Source organism: Oenanthe melanoleuca, chromosome 3 (genome assembly GCF_029582105.1).
Source record: "Oenanthe melanoleuca isolate GR-GAL-2019-014 chromosome 3, OMel1.0, whole genome shotgun sequence".
Taxonomy (NCBI): Eukaryota; Metazoa; Chordata; class Aves; order Passeriformes; family Muscicapidae; genus Oenanthe; species Oenanthe melanoleuca.
This window is the reverse complement of record NC_079336.1, coordinates 85379501-85391249: the sequence shown is the minus strand read 5'-3', so window position 1 is coordinate 85391249 and position 11749 is coordinate 85379501. Positions and strand designations below refer to the sequence as shown.

The following is an 11749-nucleotide window of genomic DNA, read 5'->3' as shown; positions in this document are numbered from 1 at the left end:
AATCCTGACTGACTGGGAATAATTCTCTAATCTGGGAATAATTTTTGTTTAGTCTTTACTTTGCATGATAAGTACATTTATATCGCTATGAGATAAATGAAAGAAGAACAAGAAAGAAAAGGAAGGTTTTTTATTTCCTTGCTGAAAACAGAAATTTTCAGTACTGTATCCCTGAGATCAGGGGTGCATGTTCTCACAGTTGCTTTTGTGTCTGTTATTTTAGTGGACAGAGCAATATTTACAGATGACCTCTAATGACATTCTTTCCACTTTACAGTCCTCAGTATCTTTTCCCTTCCATTAGGGGAATTTGCAGTTTTTGTATTCAATTTTGTTTGATTTAATTTTTTTTTAGGTCTGCAATCATTACACCTGTCATACAAATGTAACATCTTGGGAAGCATTTGAAGATAAGAGTAGGGATTCTTCTAATTTGCAGTTGTACAAAGGAGGAGCATCTGATCATAGCTCAGTGCTGGAATTCTAGCTAAAGGTCATGCCATGCCTCGGGGGGTGATGAGCTGTCAAAGCTTTGTGGGGTAATGAAGCTCTAGAAGTGTTTTTTAAGAAAAAGATTTGAAGGAAACTAGATAAACCAGCAAATTGTTTAGGGCATAGGAGACTTCAGACTCTTGCAGTAAGAGGAGGCAGCAGAAGTGAATGCTGAAGACAGAAAGTGTAAGTGGATGAGATGCAGGCAGAAGTATTTCCATGGGAAATGTAGGAAATATTAATAGTTTGCTTAACACTGAAGTGCATCTGTCTCTTATTGAGTGATGAAAACCCGGGAGATTAACCATCCACACAAGTCCAGCTTTACAAGATGAACATGTGATATTCACAGAATAACAAACTTACATGAAATGTGACCGTGCCACTAAACAGCAACACAAAGGAAAGTGCATCTGAGAGCGCTCGTGGGATACGATCAAGCATAGCTGATACAGAGTCCTTGAAAAGTGCTGGTAAATACACTCATTTAAAGACTTTCACCTGTTGCTTTAAATCATTCATACCCCATGGCATGTCTGCCAGCACTGTGACCCCTGGCTCAGAGTGAGGAACATCAAAGGCACAAGGGAGCAGATCAGGTCTCAGGTAGGCGTTGCACCCTTGTTATGGGTAAAAGAAGTGACAGTAAGTTATAAAACAGGTGGAACTGGGATATTGCAAGCCTGATGTGAGTAACCCAACAAACAATTCTGCTCATGCAGAAACACAAAGATAGTATTTTAAAATATTTTTTTTATCTTGAAGATGTGTGAAGATGGACTATACACTGCTACATTATTAAAAGCCCTTCTTGTCATCATTGATTTTTATAGATTTTTTCAGTCCATGAAGGATTTACACTCTCTGAAACTGCCTGTAAATTCAAAGGAAAATAAGATTCTTAGTTAATGTTATCAATCAGTTTAATATTTTGGAGATACATCACCATGTCATGTAATATCTCTGCTGTCAGGCTGCTTATGGTCAAGTATTTACTGTCAGGCATGATTTTCTGCTGAAATAGCTGTTTTCTCTAGAAATATACACATGCTGCTTCCCACCTTTGAATGTTCTTAATTTACTTTTAACTGCATGTACAGACTGGTTTTAAAACAGTAGAAATTGCTCCCTGTAAATGGACTGTAGTTAAAATGGAAGACAAGCTCATTTACAATCAGAACCAACAAGTCTGAAACCATGCTCTGGGTATCTAATATCAGGCCAATTTCAGTAATGTTCACTTGACTATATCCTGTATAATCTGTAGTTATTGCACCAGAAAAAGTCTGTTATCAATGTTTATCACTTCTAATCACTGAATCCTAACATCAGAACACTTTTTGAACAAGAATAAAAACACATTCATAAATCCCCTTCAGAGAAAATAATTTGTTGGGTATTTGTCTGAATTAAGGAAAACTTTAAGAGTTAAACACATTCATAGTAATGCTGATAACATGAGTTTCAGGGTTTCTGTATGGTCCTATACATTACTGGCTTTGGAGAACATTATTTGTGATCCTAATACAGGGCCCAAAGAAATCTGTGCTTTCATAACAGTAACTGTGATTGCAAAACCAGAACCATACCCAAGCCCCCACTGTAATGAGTATCTGCCCTCTGTGCTAATGCACACTTGCATCCTGTCTGCCTTACTGACAAAACCCCTGCTACAGTCTTTGAACTTTTCATACGTGAGTGTCCTCAGGGTTAAAATTCTGTTTAGCAGAGAGCTGGTGTTTGGGATGGATCTTTAGTTTTTCAGTAGTGATTGCCTTTTAGAGTTGATAATTATTTTTTTTAAAGTCTACTTTGATTGGCTGCTGTTTACTTTTCTGGTGGTAAAGAGGAGGGGGGGAAAAGGGGAAAGTTTTGTCGTCTCCTCTGAGTGGCCAGAGCCTGTCTGTGACCTTCTTTGAGAAGTGATTTCAGTGAGTCAGAAATGCTTTCCCTGGTGTTTCTATGTACTTTTTCCCGGGTTTTGTGATCCAATGTGTATCACAGGAGTTCAGGTTTCATAGTGCCCTTGAGCAGAGTGTGTTTCTAAGACAAACAGCAGTCTGGTGGTTGCACTGAAATGCAACACTGCATAGCCCCACTGACATGAGGAAGCTGGATGAATGCCAGTGGAATGTGGCCCTAGTGGAGATGTGGTGGTCTCTGTTGGGAGAGAGGGAGAAATGGCATTTTCTGGAAGCTGGAAATGTGTGATGCTCACATTCAGGTCCAGACAGTGAATTACTGTAATCAACAGTTATTTGGTTCACCTTGGCCAGATGCTCATCTGACAGGAAGGGACAGTATTTTCTGTAAAGTTGGAAATAAAAGCCACCATATTTTCAAAATGCCTCTGCTTCCCTCCATCCAGACAAAGACTTCAGTCCACTCCTTTGGAAGATATTACTCAGTGACAGAGATGACAACATCTTGTTTTGTGCTTTAGAACACTTACTGGTTTTAATCAGCTTGATTTTGGTTTTTCCCATGGTAATGAGTCAAGACCTCTTCCTCCCTGATTGGATTTCTGTACCAATTTTAGTTATTCTAGCCTGAATCAGTATAAAGTAATGGTGTATAGGAGTGTTCAGTGTTATCTGTCAGTGGACACTGTGGGAGCAGTTCCAGAAAACCTCTGGTTTATGTGTGTGAAGGTTGAAAGGTCTCCTGTCCTAACAAACAGAAACATGATCTTGAAGTAAACACAATGTTCAATATGATAAGTTAGCTTTTACTGTTTTTTTTTTTCCATCAGAGGAGAAATTGGGTGCCTAAAATATGGGCACAAATTTAAGTCCATTCTCAGATCCCAGGGCACTGAGTTGGGCTGCTTTCCATACTGCAGACAGAGCTGTTGGAAGCTGTGAGTTTTGCCTACTGCCAAAACTGAATTTGAAATGCCCTCTTGTAATTTTTCATCATCTCTTTTCACATCACTGCTGATTATCATTGATATTGGCTTGGAAAAGGAGAGTCTCTCCTATATAATCATGCAACCACCACAGTGTGCAGACCTTGCCAGGGCAGCCTTTCTTCCTGCCGTGCTCTGCACATTTTTGCAACGACTGCTCTTGTAGCACAGGCGAGGTTCAGGGCTTAATGGGTTGGTGCCCACAGACCCAAACTCTTGGCAGGAATAGCGAGGTTAATTACTTTCCATTAAGGTGATGTCCTGGCTCGCAGAGACTTTTCCTGGTGACTTCAGCACAGCTTGGATTTCACCCTTCAAATACCAGTGACTGTGCAACAAAAGAATGTGTCCTGCCAATTTGCGAAGCTTTGATTTCGATCGCTCTGCCCTACTTAGCGCTCCGTGCCGGCTCAGCGGTGTCTGGTGCTGCTCCTCCCCACCTCCTGGGCTTGGCCCCCCCAGCCTGTAACTAATAAGTGATGTATTATTTTATTTACTGACTAGTCTAATCTCTAACTACGCTGGACCCTGTTACCGGACACTTTTGTCTGTTGTAGGAACTTCAGATTTTATTTTGGAAACTTGGCTAGTGGCAATCTAACCACAAAGGCTAGGAATAGGAATAGCAGCATATGGGCACTTTAGAGAACAGTTGGACAAAATTGCAACAAATCCCAGAAATTCTGCATGGCTTACGTATGCAAGGAAGGTTTATTTTTTAAGGCTGTCATTGGTCCTGCATATCTTAAGGACACCATGTCAGCTGTTTTAAGTAGCCAGTGCATAGCCAGATACACTTTGTTTGTTTTGGGGGTGAAGGAGAAAAAAAAAGATTTTTTTTTTCATAAGATTTTTAATTGTCTGTGAGGGTTTCTGAAGGATACATTTTTTTCTTCTTTGATGAATTATCAAAAGTTCTTGACCTCACGGTAAAAAATTGCGTTCAAGGTTACAAAGAGCATTTAAGACAATTCGAGTAAATATTCTCATTGACTTTAAGGAGATTGATAACCTGCAGTAATCACGTGCAGAAGAGTTTTCTGCACTATCTCTCAATTAAATTTAAACCTTGAAAATATCCACTGGAGTCAACTGGAAAGTTTTCCAGAGCAGGGGATGAATATAAAACTGAGGACAGTCTTGAGGACCAGGCCCACTTTAAATAGTTCTACTCCCTAAATACAAACAGCTGAAGGTGTCTGGATAAGCCAAGACAAATACCTTTCTTCTGTACCTTTTTCTTTGCCAGCCAAATCTAATTTTTTCAATTGATGGGATAAATGCTGCTAAGGTAACATGGAAGTGGATTCTATCTGAAAATGAAATGTCACTTCAGCCTATAGTTGGTACAGCTTGTTTCTCGTTGTAATATGTATTTAATATGTATCTAGTCCCAAGTGCTGCTCAGCTTGTTTAGTCTTTTTTTTTTTTATTTATGTAGTATGCAGGGACAATCAAGGCACTATGTTCTTTCCATAAGGTTTTTCCTTTCATAGCACAAGGCTGGAATGGAAATAATATGAGAGGAAAAGTGTGCTTCACCAATGCCAGGAAAAGAAAAGTTTACAAAGTTAAAGCTTTTGATTTAAAGAACGCAAAGTTTAAAGTTCAAAAATCAACAACTTCCTCCAATTTTTGGATACCTGGGACCAATTTTCAAATGCAGATTTTTTCTTTTAAAAAACCCACAATCCCAACAAACAAAAAAAAAACCCAAAGCCCCCAAGCAACAAAACAAACCTGAAACGAAACAAATAGTCTCCACAAATGTCCTTTTAATGCCCTCTCTTATTACCTTGCTGTGATGGACCTCTTCTTCCCTGCTCCTTTTACTCCAACTGACAAGTAATCTTAGCCTGCTAATCCTGACCCTTAAACTCTGCTACATTATAATTAACTTTCAGTGTCTCATGACTCTGATTTTTATGTATTAAATGCATGCCTTGTTATCCACTCAGTGCTGCATAAGACACTGGTTTCACAAAGAATGAAATCCAGTGCTTGGGAGAGAGCTTTATTCATCCATAAGACAAACAAACCCTATTTCCAGGACTTAAGTGACATTAGAGGTTTGTTGATATTGAGAAATTTAACCTGCCAAATGCTTAAAAAATACTTTCCAGCTAAATTCACAGACTTCCATTAAATCTCCACTGATTTAGATTTTAAGGATTTTCTTCCAGGTTAACTTAATGGATTTAAAAAAAAAAAAAAATTGCCTAAACCATTGTAATTTTCGGGGGGATGCTAGTCAGCTGGCAGAGAGTTCTTGCAGATCCTTTTGTAAAGTGATGATTTTCCACAGAAAAAATTATGAGCTTGTTTATGAAACAGAAAACTTTGAATCAGTAAAACTCCCATCCAGAGAGAAGCTGAATGTCTCATGGGATGAAAGAACTTTCTTACACTTGGAATCAAATTCATCAGGTTTAATACTGGAATAGTGAAAGATTCAAAATTAAAACTTCTGTGACAAGCAGAGCAGGAAGGGCAGGGTCTTCTATTTCTTAAATCATGTGTTTCAAAAACAAACTTTTTTTGTCCAAATTAGTCAGTTTATTGTTATTTTTCCAGGTTTTGATGAAAACAAACAAGATCCCGATATTAAATATCTTGTTTCCATGAGAAAGAACAAGTTATCTTTAGAACAGCAGATGTTATTTCTTCAAATGAGAAAGGTGCACTTTAATTCACTTTGCTAAACAGACTTTTGGCTTTATTGGCAGGTTGTCAGGAAAATTAAGTGAAAATGACACTGTGTTGCCAAAGTGCAAAAGACTTGGATTTAAAAACATGTCCACCAGAAACCTGTTTCAAGCCATCAGTCTGGGAGTTTTTCCATGGCTTCAGTTAAAGTGAAAAGGAGAAAACAGGGCTAAAATTCATAAAAGCTCTGTTCATTCACTGGTCAAGTCATAGGAAAAGCTGACTATGTCCATTTATTGCAAAATATTGATATATCTTGTCAAATGCACCCCTTCTAAAGGGGTTGAAAGGAAAGAGAGGCTGTAATCTGGCAGTGGAAGTTGAAAATCAGGGCTTTCATTAGTAGAGTCAATGAGAAACCTAAGGGCTGGCTGGGGAGAAGGACAACCGAGTTTATTATTTAATTTCAAGGTCTGGAGGCAGCCAGGGAGTGAGGGACACTTCTGCCAACCACCAAAGGAGAGCAGAGCCTCTTCCTGCAAACATGGGCAAAGCCTCCATCTCTTTGGAGACAGAGTTGCTGCTTTTTGGGGAAAAGCAAGGACTGCACTGTTTTTTTGCTAGAGGCTAGGAGCAGAGGCAAGGAATAATGTGACCCTGGGCAGGGGGGAGTGGTGAAATGCAGCCTCTGCCCAGGTGCACACAGCAAAGCCCTGTGCTGCTGGCTCAGCTGGGAGGGATGGGCTGTCAGCAGGGGCAGTAACTCCTGCATTCACCCTCTGCTCAGGAAAATCCAGGGCTCGAAGGGATGGGAAATCACAAATCCTAAAGGAGTGGGTTGAATGGCTGGAGGACAAAGGGGATGGGGAGCTCTCCTTTCTGCTGTTCCCCAGGTCACTCTCCCTGTCCCATCTCACTCCTGTGGAGTGCCCACTTGTGAGGGCTCTACTCTCATGGAAGGGAGAGAGTATCCCAGGAGCTAAATATTTCAGATATTTGAGCAGATCCCTCTTGTGACCAGCCAGTAAACCATCCTGAGAAAGGGAAGTTTGTCTCCTGCTCTTTTATACCTCTGTGGCTGAGACCCCTTGCAATGAATGCTTCAGACAGTTGTGTCTTTTCAAAAAGAAGGTAAATGCCCATGAGCTAGGTACTTTGATTTAAATTGAGCTCAGTCTAAAAGAACCATAGCACTTGTAAGGATGATTAGTTCTTAAATCTGCTGTCACTTAGCCAGCAGAAAATGCACTTAATTCTTGGCAAAAAATACAGTTCTGTGTTGTTGATTTGCTTGGATTTTCATTTTTTGTATTTAAAAGAATGTACCATATATGGTGGGGATGTAGAGGAATTGCCTTAGAAATATTGAGAATAAATTCAAGCTCTGCTGAATTCTCTGTTTTAGGAGTGACATGAGCAAGAGAGAATGTAAATGAAAAATTTTGTAAGGGGCATAAAGCTTTTATTTCTGCATTTGAAAATAAAATGGGAGCCACTAACTAGCAAATGTGCTGTAGTGATAAAGAGAGGGTTTTTTTCCCCTATTTCTATGAAATCACAAGAAGGCTGGTATTACTTTATATATTTTGCCATCACAAGCTTTTGCCAAAATGCTGGAGGTGTAACATAATCCCCCATAATTACATGTTTTGAGATAGAGCATTCCTTAGCTGTTTATATGGATTAAAACTTAGAATGCCAGAAGGCATTCCAGTCATAATGGTAAACTAATTAGCAATTAATACTGTGCTATGGTTTAAGAGTCAATTTCTGTTATACTTTGCTGCTGTAATACAAATGTATAAGTAAGCTATGGATGATTTCATGGAGTTTTATCTCATTTATGAGATAAATTCTTTATTCCTTTACACAAGGGAGGAAAGTGTCAAGAAATAGCAATTGAAGGTAAGTAGTGTTGGGATCAGCACTAATTTCACAAAAAGTCATTACTTATTTGTAGACTTTATGTGTGGCAATAATTGACAAAAGGGAAGTATCAGATCTTTAAGCTTCACATTTATAAATAGATCAAAAGTTTGTTTTACCTCTCTGCTAAGGTGTTGGAATCCTGGAAGGACTAGACAGATCATAAAACAATACTTCACAGATTTGTCCTTATACAGATCTATTTTGGCACCTTTTTTTTCTAATGATAGGTTAATGTTGTTTAGTTTACATTAGCTGCCAAGTATGAGTACTTCTCTGAACTATATCCAAACTGAATAGGTCTAAACTAAGATATAAGTCTATTTTTTTCCTTTTACTTCGGTAGACTTTGGATCAGATCCCTACCAAATCTTCAAAGTTGAATTAGAAATCTTCTGTAATCATACCTTCTTGTATCCCTTGAGCTGATTCCAGCCCTACAGCTGGTCTATGTAGAGATTTCTGATAGTGTAGAACACTTAGTGTGCCTGGTGAGGTTCTCTGAATTTTGTAATGTGTCCAGGCTGTTGATTTCTGAGAACTTGGAGAATGGAATCTAATGCTGTGTTTTCACAGGGTGATTTTTATAGAGTTTAATTTATTTTCTTTAACAGAGTTACCATTCTTTGTTGTTATATTCAAATGTTATATTCAAATTCAGGTTTATGAGCATGTATGGTAACTCTGACTCACAGTACTGATAGTCACTGAGCATTCAGTCTGATTTAACAGTGAGATGATCCAACAGGCAGAAGGAAGGCAAGAGCTTCAAAATATAACCTTTAGAAACATTTTTTCTCTATGTTCTGTTTGCAGATATGACTTGAAATACTGGCAAAAACAGATGAAAGAGAAGTTTCTTTCCAAACCCTGGCTGTCAGCTTGAGTTACAAGTGCCTTTTTGTAAAATATTGTTGGTTAAAGTGCTTAGGTGTTTAAATAGAAAATTTGCATAGAAAGTATCTTTTTCATAAGTGCCCTTCTGCTTAACAAAATGGTTCTTATCAGAGAACAAGTCTGTCCTTGCAAGATTGGCTTGATGTTTTTTTGCACCTTGGCTGGAATTCCTGCATGCCAGCCAGCCTCCACAGGGGGGTACCTCTCTGACTGGGTCACAGAAACCTTGCTGAAAACACCCAAAATAAGAATTTGGGGTCTGGGGACTTCTGGAGGATACTGAAGGAGTGAGATGGGAGAGGGCACAGGTGTTTTTTCAAAGGTCTGTAGTAAATGAATTTTGGCTTTCCAAGAAAAACACACAGACCTGTGTTATTCCCAGCTAATGTCATTCAAGATATTCCTAGTGAAAGGCAAAACTGCTCACATTAAAATCTTTTTCACTATTCATTATAAATTTGAAAACAGTCAAATTTTGAGGAAGGGGAAGGACAACTACAGATGCACATATATTTTTTTAGTTGGAAATTTTCCAGTTTCGGGTGTCTCCTCCAAAACGTGAAAAATACACATCTCTGAAGTCAAGCTAATTTTTTCCCACCATCCCCACTTAGCAGAAAGGAAAACACAGAGAACATTAAAGCACATCACTGAACAGTAAAGGATTAGCCCATAAATGTGCAGCTTTCACACTGTGCAGCATCCAGCCCCTGAGAACTGAGGTTCCTGTGGGGTTTGCAGCAGTCCACGGTGCTGTGCTTCAGTTTGGTCCTTTCTCCTCCCTTGCCAAGGAAGTGGCACCAGCCTCTGGCTCTGTAGGGCTGCTTCAGCCACCTCCCTGCCTGCCTCTACCACCCTGCAAATCCCAGAGCCATGGGGACTGTGGGACCTCTGTGGCTTGGGGGGAACAACTGCTGGTGAAACAAGGGGTGCAGCTGCTGTGTTAACTCACTGGCTGCGATGGCACTGCTGTGGCTGCAGAAGTGCTGTGACCAGCTGCAAAGGGCCCCCAGTGCTGCTCCACAAGCTGAGGGAGCTCCTGTATATGGCTTCTCCTTGATTCCACCCTGGTGACCAGATTTTGGGCTAGGGGCTGGATGGAATTCAGAGGAAATACCATCAGAGGTTGATTGCCCTAGTGGTCCATGCACTGGCTTGGAAGTCATGGAAATGTGGCTCCTTTGTTCTTCAGCCTTTTGGCTCCTGTGTGTGTGCTTGAATGTATTTTCATCTGTGGCTTTATCTTGTACTTGCTCATGTTTCAAAAGCTGAGACCTCAGAGGTATTTTGGCATTGTTAGACAAATGTAAGTGTTTAAGGATGCTGGAATTCCCTGGGGTGAGTATGTTGCTTGTTTCTTGCTGAAGGCTGTCTCCATGGCTCAGTGTAGAGTGTGCAGATGAGCTAAGCCTCTTCCTGGGGAGCTGCTTGTGTATGCCAGTGGATCGAGCCAGTGCAGGCTATTGCTGATCACAGCTGGCCAAATGGTGTGCCAGAACCATGCCTGTGCCTCTCCCAGGGTGTCAGGGTGTCTGTCCCAGGTCAGCTTGTAGGTCTGCCCTGTGCGTTTTGGTTTGTCACTCCAAACATTCTGGTGCGACACAATTGCAGCAAGACACTGGAAGTTCTATTGTGGGACTGTAGCAGGTGATAGCATATTTTCCATTCAAGTTCTAAAACTTAATTAAGAACACCCAAAAATTAAATTTAAAACTCTGCTTGTCAGTCTGAGGCAGTGTAACACAGCTCTGATTTCTAACTTGGACTTAAAGTTTTGTCCTCAATTAGGTTATCTAATTTGCTTCATTTATACACTACAGGAAAATGAAAGGCAGGTGTTTCCTTCATTGAGCACCTATTGTTATCCTCTCTTTTCTATTTTGAGTTATAGTCACAGCATTTTTGAATAATGAACCAGGACCTCCTCTTTGTTCTCAGGAAAGTCGAATGTACAATATAGGACTGGAGTGAAGCTGATTCTCCTGGCAGTTACTGTCATAGTAGATAAAGCTCTCCTGTAAACGGGAAAGGGAAAGGAAAGGCAGCTCCAAACCTTTATTTATCATCAGTGTGTCTTGGTGGTACTTATAATTTCCTGTGGCTACTGTGACTAATAAAACAAAGAAGTTCCTGGAATAAAGGAGCAGGAGCAGAGCTCTGGCCTGAGAGCACAGCAACAGCATCCCAGATAAACATGAACTCTGTTCAGAAAGTTATGGAGCTCTCCTAGCACAGAACTGTGCAAAATGAAAGAAGAGCCATATTATCACTTGGCTGAATAGGGATTTGTTTCCCAGTTCAGACAGGGTGGCACTTACTTTGTGTTCTATTTAATTGCTGTGTTGGTCTTTTGTGAAGGTTAGTGGTTGATCACAGACTGCAAAGAACAAAAATTTCCGAATTTGAGACAGTCAAAAACCAGCCAATGAAAATTGTTTCAAAATCATTCAGTTTGAAATTACCATGTTTGTATAGTAATATAGTTACCATAATCAAAACTGTAGGTATCTTATGATTAAAGAAAGAAGTGGGTGAATTCTGTGCATTCATTTGAAACACAAGAGCTCAGAGCTTGTCTTGGAGAGCCTTAACAAAGTACTAAAGAGTCCCAAAACAGGGATCAGCATGAAGCATCCTGTTACTGAGTGAAGAAGGAGTTTTTGGAATAGCCTTTCTTAATTGTTCCAGAAGAAGAGTGAGCTTTCATGCTATAGGAAGTGCTTTCTGAGAATTCCTGCAGGATGAGAGCTCTTAGTTGTGCCAAAGATTTGATTATTATGACTTTTTACGTTGATTTTCCACTAGCAATGGGCAAATTTAATAGAGGCCAGCGGTTTCATGCGTTTTAGTAAAGGATGTTTATTAAAACCTTACCCAAAG

The 11749-nt window shown here is 39.8% G+C and overlaps 1 long non-coding RNA gene across 6 annotated transcripts in view; it reads left to right on the top strand.

Moving 5' to 3' along the window:
* LOC130251438 (uncharacterized) overlaps window positions 1–11749 on the top strand; it is a 91097-nt gene that overhangs the window by 3159 nt on the left and 76189 nt on the right. The gene's annotated exons all lie outside the window — the stretch shown is intronic.